The 10,777-nt window shown below is 43.4% G+C and overlaps 1 pseudogene across 1 annotated transcript; it reads left to right on the top strand.

Annotated features, from left to right (window-relative positions):
• The first annotated feature begins 8,731 nt into the window (after window positions 1-8,731).
• On the top strand, window positions 8,732-10,400 carry LOC309606614 (mas-related G-protein coupled receptor member X3 pseudogene; annotated as a pseudogene). Its single transcript has 2 exons — window positions 8,732-8,950; window positions 8,994-10,400. The product of its transcript is annotated as a mas-related G-protein coupled receptor member X3 pseudogene (transcript).
• Window positions 10,401-10,777: the final 377 nt, after the last annotated feature.

The raw sequence follows: 10,777 nt of genomic DNA on the forward strand, positions 1-10,777 counted from the left end.
TTGCCCTGGTTGAATCTGACTCCCACTAACTCCATGCCTGTTGCCAGGGAGCTGAGAATGGGTGAAAAACAACATCCAACTATGCCCAGCGGTTTCAATTTCAATGTATGTCCACACACCTCAGGTATCCACTTGGCTCTGCTGAGTGATTATGTAATGTTTCCATAATTACCCTCTCTCCAAGGGAAATATTTCACACCATCTCTCCCCTGAAATCTCCTCCTCACTCTTTTATCACGCTCAGATGGTGCTCTGCTGAAAATTTCTCCATCTCCTGACACCAAATCTATCAGCCAATCTGCCTCTGAGCTCATTTCTCTGTCTTTCCTGTCATGCCAGGGAACAGTTCTGCACACTCCTATCTTAAGCCATCCTTTCCACCTGTGTGCCGGTTCCCACCCCCCTCTACTACACAGAAACACCTTAGACAATGATTATCTCTCCCACCTGCATCTTCAGTGATCCTTCTCTATTGGATCATCCCTGCAACATACAAACATGGTATTCTATCTCCTGGCTTAAAGACCACCCAGGTCTCCATTCTCCTCCATCCACGGCCTGATTCCTCTGCTTGCCTTTATAGCAAATCTCTTTTCTCTCTAGATCTATTTCTACATCTCTCTCCTCCTCCTTCTCCTCTTCTCCTCTTCCTCTTCTTCCCTCAACTCCCTCTTTCTCTCTCTTATCTTTTTACATCTGTCTCCTCTTGGTTATATCATTAAATTTATTTTCCTTGTTTTAAAATTTTATTTTTGAAATAGCAATACATTCATAGTTTTAAAAAAATTGTTTAATGCATACATTGAAAACGGTCATTCCATTCCAGGCCTTCAGGCATCTATGCCTTCCCCACAAAGACAAATATAGTTATTACGGTTATTAGTATTTTTAAACCTTTCCAGAGATATTTAATCTAAAACAAGTGTGTATCAATATATTTGTATGAGAAGGAATAGTATATGTAACACATATATTATATATTATACATATATGTATGTGTATGTATAATATTCAGAATTATTCATACATATGAATATATGTATATATTCATACATATGCTTATTGTTCTACGTTCTTTTTTTTTTTTTTTAAAGTAGAGGGAAGGATTATTTATTTATTTATTTATTTATTTATTATTATTTTTTGGCTGTGTTGGGTCCTCGCTCCGCGCGAGGGCCCTCTCTAGCTGCAGCAAGGGGGGGCCACTCCTCATCGTGGTGCGCGGGCCCCTCATCATCGCGGACTCTCTTGTTGCGGGGCACAGGCTCCAGACGCGCAGGCTCAGTAGTTGTGGCCCACGGGCCCAGTTGCTCCGCGGCATGTGGGATCCTCCCAGACCAGGGCTCGAACCCGTGTCCCCTGCATTGGCAGGCAGACTCTCAACCACTGCACCACCAGGGAAGCCCCTCTTCATTCTTTTTTAAATTTGCTATATCTTGGAGGTCCTTCCATATCAGGTTTGTTGCTCTTTTATACATCTATACAGTATTCCATTGTATGGACTGACCATAATTTACACAGTATTGATAGCCATTTCGGCTGTTACTAATCCTTTTTATTGCAAATAATTCTACATTTATTAACTTTGTACATATGTCTCTTGCATATGTACAACTATAATCCTAAAATTAAATTCCTTGATGAGGAATTACAGGTAGAAAAACGATGACACTTTATATATGTTTATATATGTTGCAAGTTGCCCTTCCTGGAAGCTATATCAATCTTCACTCCCACCAGAAATGTGAGAGTGCCTTGTCCCCAGACTATACACACAGTACACTACCAAACTACTGGGTCTTTCATATTTCAATGAGTAAAAGATAACCCTGTGTAATTTTAATTTGCATCTCTCGTATTATATGTGTGGTTTCTCATTTTTCCGTATGTTTAAGAGCCATTTTTATTTTCTAGAAATTGTGAATTTGTAACCTATAGTCATTTTCTTATTGGTTCACTGGATTCAGAATTATCATTTTACAGGAACTTTTACAAATAGGAGGAACTCTTTTTTTTATAATTTATTTTTTTAAAATTTTTATTCATTTATTTGTTTATTTATTGGCTGTGTTGGGTCTTCGTTGCTGTGCCTGGGCTTTCTCTAGTTGCAGTGAGCAGGGGCTACTCTTCGTTGTGGTGCATGGGCTTCTCATTGCAGTAGCTTCTCTTGTTGTAGAGCACGGGGCTCTAGGCACACGGGCTTCAGTAATTGTGGCACGTGGGCTCAGTAGTTGTGGTTCGTGGGCTCTAGAGCGCAGGCTCAGTAGTTGTGGCACATGGGCTTAGTTGCTCCACGGCATGTGGGATCTTCCCGGACCTGGGCTTGAACCCGTGTCCCCTGCATTGGCAGGCGGATTCTTAACCACTGAGCCACCAGGGAAGTCCCGAGGAACTCATTTTTGATATGAGTTACCAATATTTTCCCAACTTGTTACTTATCTTTTAATTATGATGGTTCATGTCACGGCAAAAATTTTCATTATGTTCTTGCCTTTATGAATCCTTTCCTTAATGTCTTCTGAACTTTGTGCCATACTTTGAAAGTCTTCCCCACTTTGATTTTAGAAGAATTTTCCTAAGGTTTATCCAAGTACTATCATATTTTCATTATTTATTTTTAAGTATTTAGTATATTTGGACTTATCCAAAAATCATATATAAGTATGTTTCAACTTTATTTTATTTTACATGACCATCAGTCGCCTCAATCCCATTCATTGAATAGTTCACGTTTTACCCACTACTTTAACATACACCATTTGTCATAAATTTCCATATGCATTTGTGTCTAATTCTGAGACTTTTCCACTTATAAGTTGTTCTATGTATGGATCAGTACTGCAATGCTGTACTCATTCAGGCTTTATGCTGTTTCAATCGCCCTCAGTACTCTTCTCTTTCAGAAGATGTAAATGGGGTTTATATTCTATTATTTCTTCTAACTGCTTATTTTTGCACAGAGAAACACAGCTGATTGTTTAAACAACAATATGTGGCTCGTCCACCTGTCCCAACGCTCCCCTTGTCTGTGGTGGTATTTCAATTGGTGTCTGGGGGGTCCAGGAGCCCCATCCCACACCCGCAGTTCTCTCTTACACTCCCTCCGCTTAGTCCTTCAGGCCACCCTTCCACTGCAACCACCTTGGTGAGACTGGCAAGAACTCCAAGCTGTTAATCCAAGGTCAGTTTCTTACTACCTAGCTGCTGCTGACACTACTTACTGACCAATAACTCCATCACTTGGCATTCTGAAACACTACACTTTCCTAGTTTTCCTCCTTCCCCAACACCAGCTCCTTCTCATGTTTTACTTTGAAAGCAACTTTTATCACACACTAAATTCCCATATGCATTTGTGTCTAATTCTGAGACTTTTGTTCCATTGATCAGTCTCCCTACACATGCTTTGCTGCATCCAATGCCTCTTCCAGATGTCTAATGGATGGAGACCCTTCAGACCTCTTCTCTTTTCAGTCTGTATTTACTTTCTGAAGAAGCTCATCTGCCCTTTTGAGGATAAGCTACAAAAGGTCATGATCTAGTTTTGTTTATTTTTAAATTTTATTTATTTAATTTATTTATTTTTGGCTATGTTGGGTCTTCGTTGCTGCCTGCGGGCTTTCTCTAGTTGCAGCGAGAGAGGGGTCTACTCTTCATTGCATTGCGCAGGCTTCTCATTGCGGTGGCTTCTCTTGTTGCAGAGCACGGGCTCTAGGTGAGCAGGCTTCAGTAGTTGTGGCACGAGAGTTCAGTAGTTGTGGCTTGTGGGCTCTAGAGCGCAGGCTCAGTAGTTGTGGTGCACGGGCTTAGTTGCTCCGCAGCATGAGGGATCTTCCCGGACCAGGGTTCGAACCCGTGTCCCCTGTGTTGGCAGGCAGATTCTTAACCACTGTGCCACCAGGGAAGCCCCATGATCTAGTTTATAGTTGTTGTTCACACTGAAACTCCATTGCCTGAAATCATGCCTGGGACACAGTAGGCCTATATTAGTCTGCTAGGGCTGCCATAACACAGTAGCACTGACTGGGTGGTTTAAACAACCGAAACATATTTTCTCACAATTCTAGAGACTAGAAGTCTGAGATCAAGGTGTTGGGAGGGTTGGTATCTTCTGAAGCCTCTCTTCTTGGCTTGTAGATGGTATCTTCTCCTTGCATCTTCACATGGTCTTCCCTCTGTATGTCTGTGTCCTAATCTCCTCTTCTTATAAGGATGCCAGTCATATTGGATTGGTGCTCACCCTAATGACTTCATGTTAACTAAACTGCTTCTTTATAAACCCTATCTCCAAATGCAGTTATATCCTGGGAGATACTAGGAGTTAGGACTTCAACATATGAATTTGGAAGAACACAATTCAGCCCATAACAATATCCTTATTAAATATTTGCTGAATGAATCCATTGAAGAACTTTTCAGAGTATTTGAAACAGTTCCTAATTCAAACGACATTTTAAAAAATGAAAAGTAGCTTAACTTGAGGAGTATGAAAGGAAGTCATAGAGATAAAGACTTAAATTTTTAATATCTATACCACATGAAAATAAATAAATAAGAATTTCATGAACTGGAGAGAGGAAGATAAAGAATGCTATGTGTGCTGAACTTCCATTTTTTAAGGGCTGTCAAATGATCCACTTGTTAATGCTAATAGATTAAAAACAGATATACAAGTTTACTATTCTGGGCCAATAATAATAAAAGAAATAATGGAAAGTGGAATACATGGTAGCCTCTGGAGAATGGCACTCAGGGAAACTGCCACTTTGTATATATTTCTCTACCTTTTGTTAAGAAATTACACATATGAATGCATTACTGCTGTGATAAAGAAAACAAACAAAAAAGTGGGGTCAGGCCATGGTGAACTTTCAACCACCCTAAGACAGACTTTATTCTCTAGTTATAAAGCCTCACCATGCAAGTTCACATTGCTTGACATTGTTACCCAGGCTCACAGCTGTCAGTTACAGGCTCCAGAACAGCAGTGACTCACTGGGAGGTGGACCAGACTGGGTAGGATGCGAGAGGCTGATAGGTGAGTGGAAGTGGGGCAAATGCTGAGAAACATCTCGATGAGGGATCATGTCTCAAACAGCCCTGGTCTCTGAAGTGCCCACAGGCCCTGCACAGGAAATTACAGGGTCTGTCCAGCATCTCGATAAGCCTTGCTTGGTCACCAGACTTCATTCCCACTCCTGTAGGCATCTCCCAATTTAGAGGACAGAGAAGTGTCCTCTGGCATCACTCAATCCCTGAAAAGCTCTTCTTGCCCAGCACAGGTCAGTTCTCCACCTCTGGCCAGAAGAATGGAAGAAAGGTAAGGATATATACTAAGAACTGTCTTATTTCCAAAGCCAGTTATGGGTTTTGCTCTAAGTTTCCATGTTCTGTTTCCACTTTGGGATGCTACATGCAGGGGGTCATGGTGCTTCCTTCAGGAAAAGGCAGGAGACATGGAGCTCTCTACTAGCATCTCTGGGTGCTGGCAGCTCCAACGGTGGGAGATGCAAATGGAGTCAACCAGAACTTCCCTCCCTTCTGATCCATCTCCCCATGTTCTCCCCTTCTCCAGTCATTCAAATCTGCTGTCTTGGAGAGAATGTTGCCTCTTACATTAATTTAGGGAGCATGCAGACATTGCTTCCCGGAGCTGGACTGCTGGTAACCCAGGTTCCATTGTTTACTGGCTTTTCAAAGTTCTCTTCTCTTGTGGATCTGGCAGAGTCCCAGGAGAAAACAGCCCAAACTGGTATAACTGAGGAGTGTTTCATGAAGAGGGCTAATGGCAAACAGGCAGGGGTAAGGGAAAGTGACAATGCATGGAGAAGCTCCCTAAGGCAAGCAGTAGTGAAACGCTCTTTCCACCCCGAGGCTTAAAAGGACCAGGGAAGGAGCAGTTACCCAGATAGTGTGCGACAGAAGAGGAGAACAGATGTTGGGGGCGGCCTGTGCACCCCCTGATTGTTTCTCACATTCTATGCTCACATGAAGACTTTTTCCCAGGAGCTCCTCACAAATGATAAACGATGGAGCAGAGAGCAGTAGGAAAGCCTGGGACGGGGCTGCAGGAGACCAGGGGTGGTGTTGGGCCTGCTCCTCACACTGACATCTCGAAAATCCTTTGACTCCTTAGGTCTCATTTTCTTCCTCTATTAAATGAGGATATGACAATAGATGGTCTTTAGGGAACATGCTAGATGCTGGGGGTACAATAGTGAAAAACAACAGGCAAGACTTAGTCCTTATGGAGCTTCCAGTTTGATGAGGAAAAAATATACGTCACACCAAAGAAAACAGATTTACAAACTTTTAAGTGCTTTCAGTGGGGATAGCAGAGGCCCTGGTTTTCCTCCCATATCACTTCATGGTCAATCAGGGCTGTGGGACCTTGTTTCTCTGAGAGAGCGAAAGATGGATGATTCTGCCCTTGATTCCTCCCTGGGCCACAGCAGAGGACGTACCCTCTTTCCAACTGGAGGCCTCCTGCCTCTGGATTCCAGAGCAATGGCTGCCTTTGTGAACCAGGAAAGGACTCCTGGATTCTGCTATGTGCTCTTAGCTGGCTTCTACCCACCTTCTTTGTTCCTTATATGATTGGCTTCTCTACCTCTCTGTGTTTCTGGAGTTTGCTTATGTTCGTTTTTTTTAGTTTTGTTTTTGCTTTTTTAGCCACAGTATTGAGTGCCATGGTTAAATCTTGGATTTAACTTGGGAATCCCTTCTCTGCTTTCCCCACATCCACGTGTAATCAACACCACAGTGGTGGAGGGTTTGGAGGGCTGGTCAGAAGTATGGACCCTGACGGAGCCCTGCCGGGTTCAGATCCACACTGTGTGAGACCAGGAGCAAAACACTCATCTTTTTTGTGCTCCAATTCCATCCTCTGTAGAATGAGAACAACACTAACCTCATAGGGCTCTTGAGAGGATTAAAGAAGACGATACTGATAAACTCTCAATCGGCTCTCACTCCCCCAGAGGTGAGCTAGTGCTCTTTCCCCAGGTGAATTCTGCAGGAGCGTCTCTGCATTCCAAGCCCTGTGCTTTTTCCCTTTCCCCTCATAGACTCACAGGCTCATCCCACACAGCAACTCACTCAGCAAAGCAAACTCTCCTAACGATCCCCCAGGAGAGAGAATGGAGTAGGTTTACGTTGCACACACCCAGCACCCCACTTCACAGTCCCCCACAGACATCCCCAAACTTCAAGTTCCTCTTTTCAGTGGCACTCAGACCTCCTCCTCACTTACTCTTCCGCCCCCGTAGGCAGCCCCGCCCCAAATCCCACCCCCAAATTGTGCACCAAAATGATTCTAGGTGCTCAGCGAAGCCATGTGGAGTCCTCACTTCAAAGGCACCTCAGTGGCCAATGTAAGTTATTTGGGCACAAATATGTCATTCTTCCAAACGCACGCGCAGCTCTCCACAAAAAGAATGAGATTTGCTTCATCTTGTTACACATGTGTGTCCTAATGCCCTTAATTTTATATATATATATATATATATATATATATATATATATATATATATATATATATATATATATATTTTAAACTTTTATTCCAAACCTTCCACTTCATTAGACTCCTCATTTACTCATTCGTTCATTCATACATTGAATGAATATTTATTGACAACACACTGTGCCACACACAGAGCTAGGCACTGGGGATATAAAAAGTGGCATGGACATATATACACTACCAAACATAAAATAGATAGCTAGTGGGAAGCAACCGCATAGCACAGGGAGATCAGCTCTGTGCTTTGTGACCACCTAGAGGGGTGGGATAGGGAGGGTGGGAGGGAGGGAGATGCAAGACGGAAGAGATATGGGAACATATGTATATGTATAACTCATTCACTTTGTTATAAAGCAGAAACTAACACACCATTGTAAAGCAATTATACTCCAATAAAGATGTTAAAAAAAATAAAATAAATAAATTTTTAAAAATTAAAAAAAATTTTTTTAAAAATGAATAAAATAAAAAGTGCTCCTGTCTTCACAGAGCTGACGCACTGAGCTGTTTCTAACCCACCTGGCCTGGCCATCCTCACACCTGTCCTAGCAAGAGATCACATTCTTCTCATGTCCCTAAAGCTTGGTCTTCTTTCTCCTCAGTGAAGGGGTCACTCTTAGTCATGAGGGTGGCCCCCTATCATCTCTGTGTCTTCCTGATTTCGTGCACCTGAGAGGAAATTTCTGGCCCAGGACAGAAGTAATGTTCTGGCCCATCACCCTCTCCTGGACTCTCAGATTCTATCTCATTTACCTTCCTTCTTCGGGAAATTCTGGGGACATGACATAACCTCTGGGCAGTGCGTTCTGGTGGGGGGACTACAGCACGTTCCTATGTCAGTAGAGGGTCCGTGTTGCAGTAGAGAGAGCCCAGGCATTTGAGTCAGAGAGAACTGGGTTTGAATCCAGGTTCCAGGTCTCCAGGGCTGTGTGGACGTCAGTAAGTATCTTAGTCTCTGCAAGGCTCCAGTTCCCTCCTCTGTAACACAGGGACAGTAATTCCCACCTAGCAGGGTGGCCGTGAGAATTGGTGATCACACAGCAGGTGCTGACATCTTGTTTGTGTCAGAAACCCCCAGCAGAGGGTATCTGAGTTTGGATCCAACCACCCCAGCCTGGGAGACCGAACTCATACTAATGAATCACAGTGACCAGGCCCTTTCTAAATGTGACGTACTGACCCTGACCCTGCTCTTGCTGAATATCATCTCTGCCCTGGGAGGACTGGCAAGAAACTCAAGTTGTGCTGTGGCTCCTGGGCTTCCGCCTGCATGAGATCTTCACCATCTACATCTTCAACCTGGCGAAAGCCAACTTCCTCTTCCTCAGCGGCCAGATTATAGGTTCCCCGGAGACACACATCACTTCCTGCCACAACCCTACCCCATCGTTCTCAACCTTGCGCCTATCTTTGCCTACCTCTCAGGCTTGAGCGTTCTCCATGCCATTAGCACCAAGTGCCACTTGTCTACCCTGTACCCCAACTGGTACCACTGCCGCCGCCCCAAACACATCAGCTGTCGTGTGTGTCCCTCCTGCTGAGCATCCTAGAAGGGACTTACTGTGACCTGTTTAGGCATTTTGACGATGACTGGTATCCACTATTTGATTTCATCATTGCTGGGTGGCTGATTTTCTCATTGGTGGTTCTTGCTAGCTCCAGCCTAGCCCTGCTGGCCAGGACCCTCTGTGAGTCCCAGCGGATGCAGCTGACCAGGCTCTACGTGGTCATCCTGCTCAGCGTGCTGGTCTTCCTCCTCTGCAGCCTCCTCTCAGGCATCCAGAAGTTTCTGCTAGACTGGCTTCGGAAGGATTTCAATGTGTCCTTCTATTATTTTAATATAGGGATGATCCTGCCTAGCAGTGCCAACCCCACCATTGGCTTTTTCGTTGGCTCCTTCAGGCATCAGAGGCAGTGGCGGCTGCCCTTCAAGTTGGTTCTCCAGAGGGCTCTGGAGGACACAACTGAGGTGAAGCAAAGGGGAGAAAGCCTTCCTCAGGAAACCAGGGAGATGTCAGAAGTGGTTTCATGTAGTGACTCTGTATCAACCAGGGTTCAGTCAGAGAAGTAGTACTTATAGAAGATATATATATATATATATATATAATTGTATACATATATATATATATTTGACCCTACACAGTTGTAGGTTCTAGTTAAATTGTTTCTGTAAGGCTGTTGTCTGTTCATCTGATGCTAGAGCTTGAGGCTTGCAGGACAACCTAGATCCCATGAGCATGAGCTAAAACCCATGAGAACCAACCAGAACTTGTGTCAGCCTCTCTCAGCACCTACAGTTTTGCTGAAGTCTGCAGGAGTTGGCTCCCTTCATCATGGAGCTAACCACACACCTGGTCCAGGAGTCAGAGAACCTGCAGGAGTATCCAGGGGAAGATGGAGCAGCTGCAAGCCCAGCTGCTGCCTTAGGCCAATGAGATGAGCCAACAGAGAAGCAACAACGCACATGAACATCCTGGAGCCCCAGCACCGACCTTCCACACATAAAAACAGTACGGCTGCTGCTTCCTTTCCAGCCACCACATCTTATGCAAACTGTCTCTTGACGCCCACCCTAAGAGGAAACATACATGGAAGGAAGTTCTGGCAAATATAGTTCAGCCTAGACAAGTTGACACGTTCAGACCCATCCCAGTCCATCCCTGTCAACTTGGCACCCATAACCACCTCCCTAAACCATAGTTAATTTCAAATGAAGATAATAAAGCAAAGTCAAGCTTCTCCCTAACATGATGTACCTATCCCACAATACCTGAAATATACTAACCTTTTCCCCAAAAGAGGATACAACTTTTTGTGGATTACTGACCATTTATTTCTCTTTTTTTTTTGAAGTATATTTTCTATCCATTTTTATTGGCTTGTTTATCTCGTTATATTGATTTGTTCAAGTTCTTCATATATTCTAAATAAAATCTTTTGTCAAATTTATGTATTGCAAATATTTTTCCTCAGTCTGGGACTTGCCTATTTATTTTTAAAATATCTTTTATTGGGCAGTGGATTTTGTTTTTCATGAAATCTAAGTTATCAATTTTCACTTTTTATGTTTAGTGCTTTATGCTTTCTAAGAAATCTTTGCCTACTCCCACAGAAACAAAGGTATTCTCCAATACCTTTCTTCTAACAGCATTATAATTTTTGCTCTTACATTTATTAACTTCTGTGTAGAGTTTGAGGCAGGGGTCAAGGTTCATTTTTTCCCATCAGTTATCCAGTTGTTCCAATACTACT

This window comes from Balaenoptera borealis, assembly GCF_965194805.1.
Source record: "Balaenoptera borealis genome assembly, chromosome: 11".
Taxonomy (NCBI): Eukaryota; Metazoa; Chordata; class Mammalia; order Artiodactyla; family Balaenopteridae; genus Balaenoptera; species Balaenoptera borealis.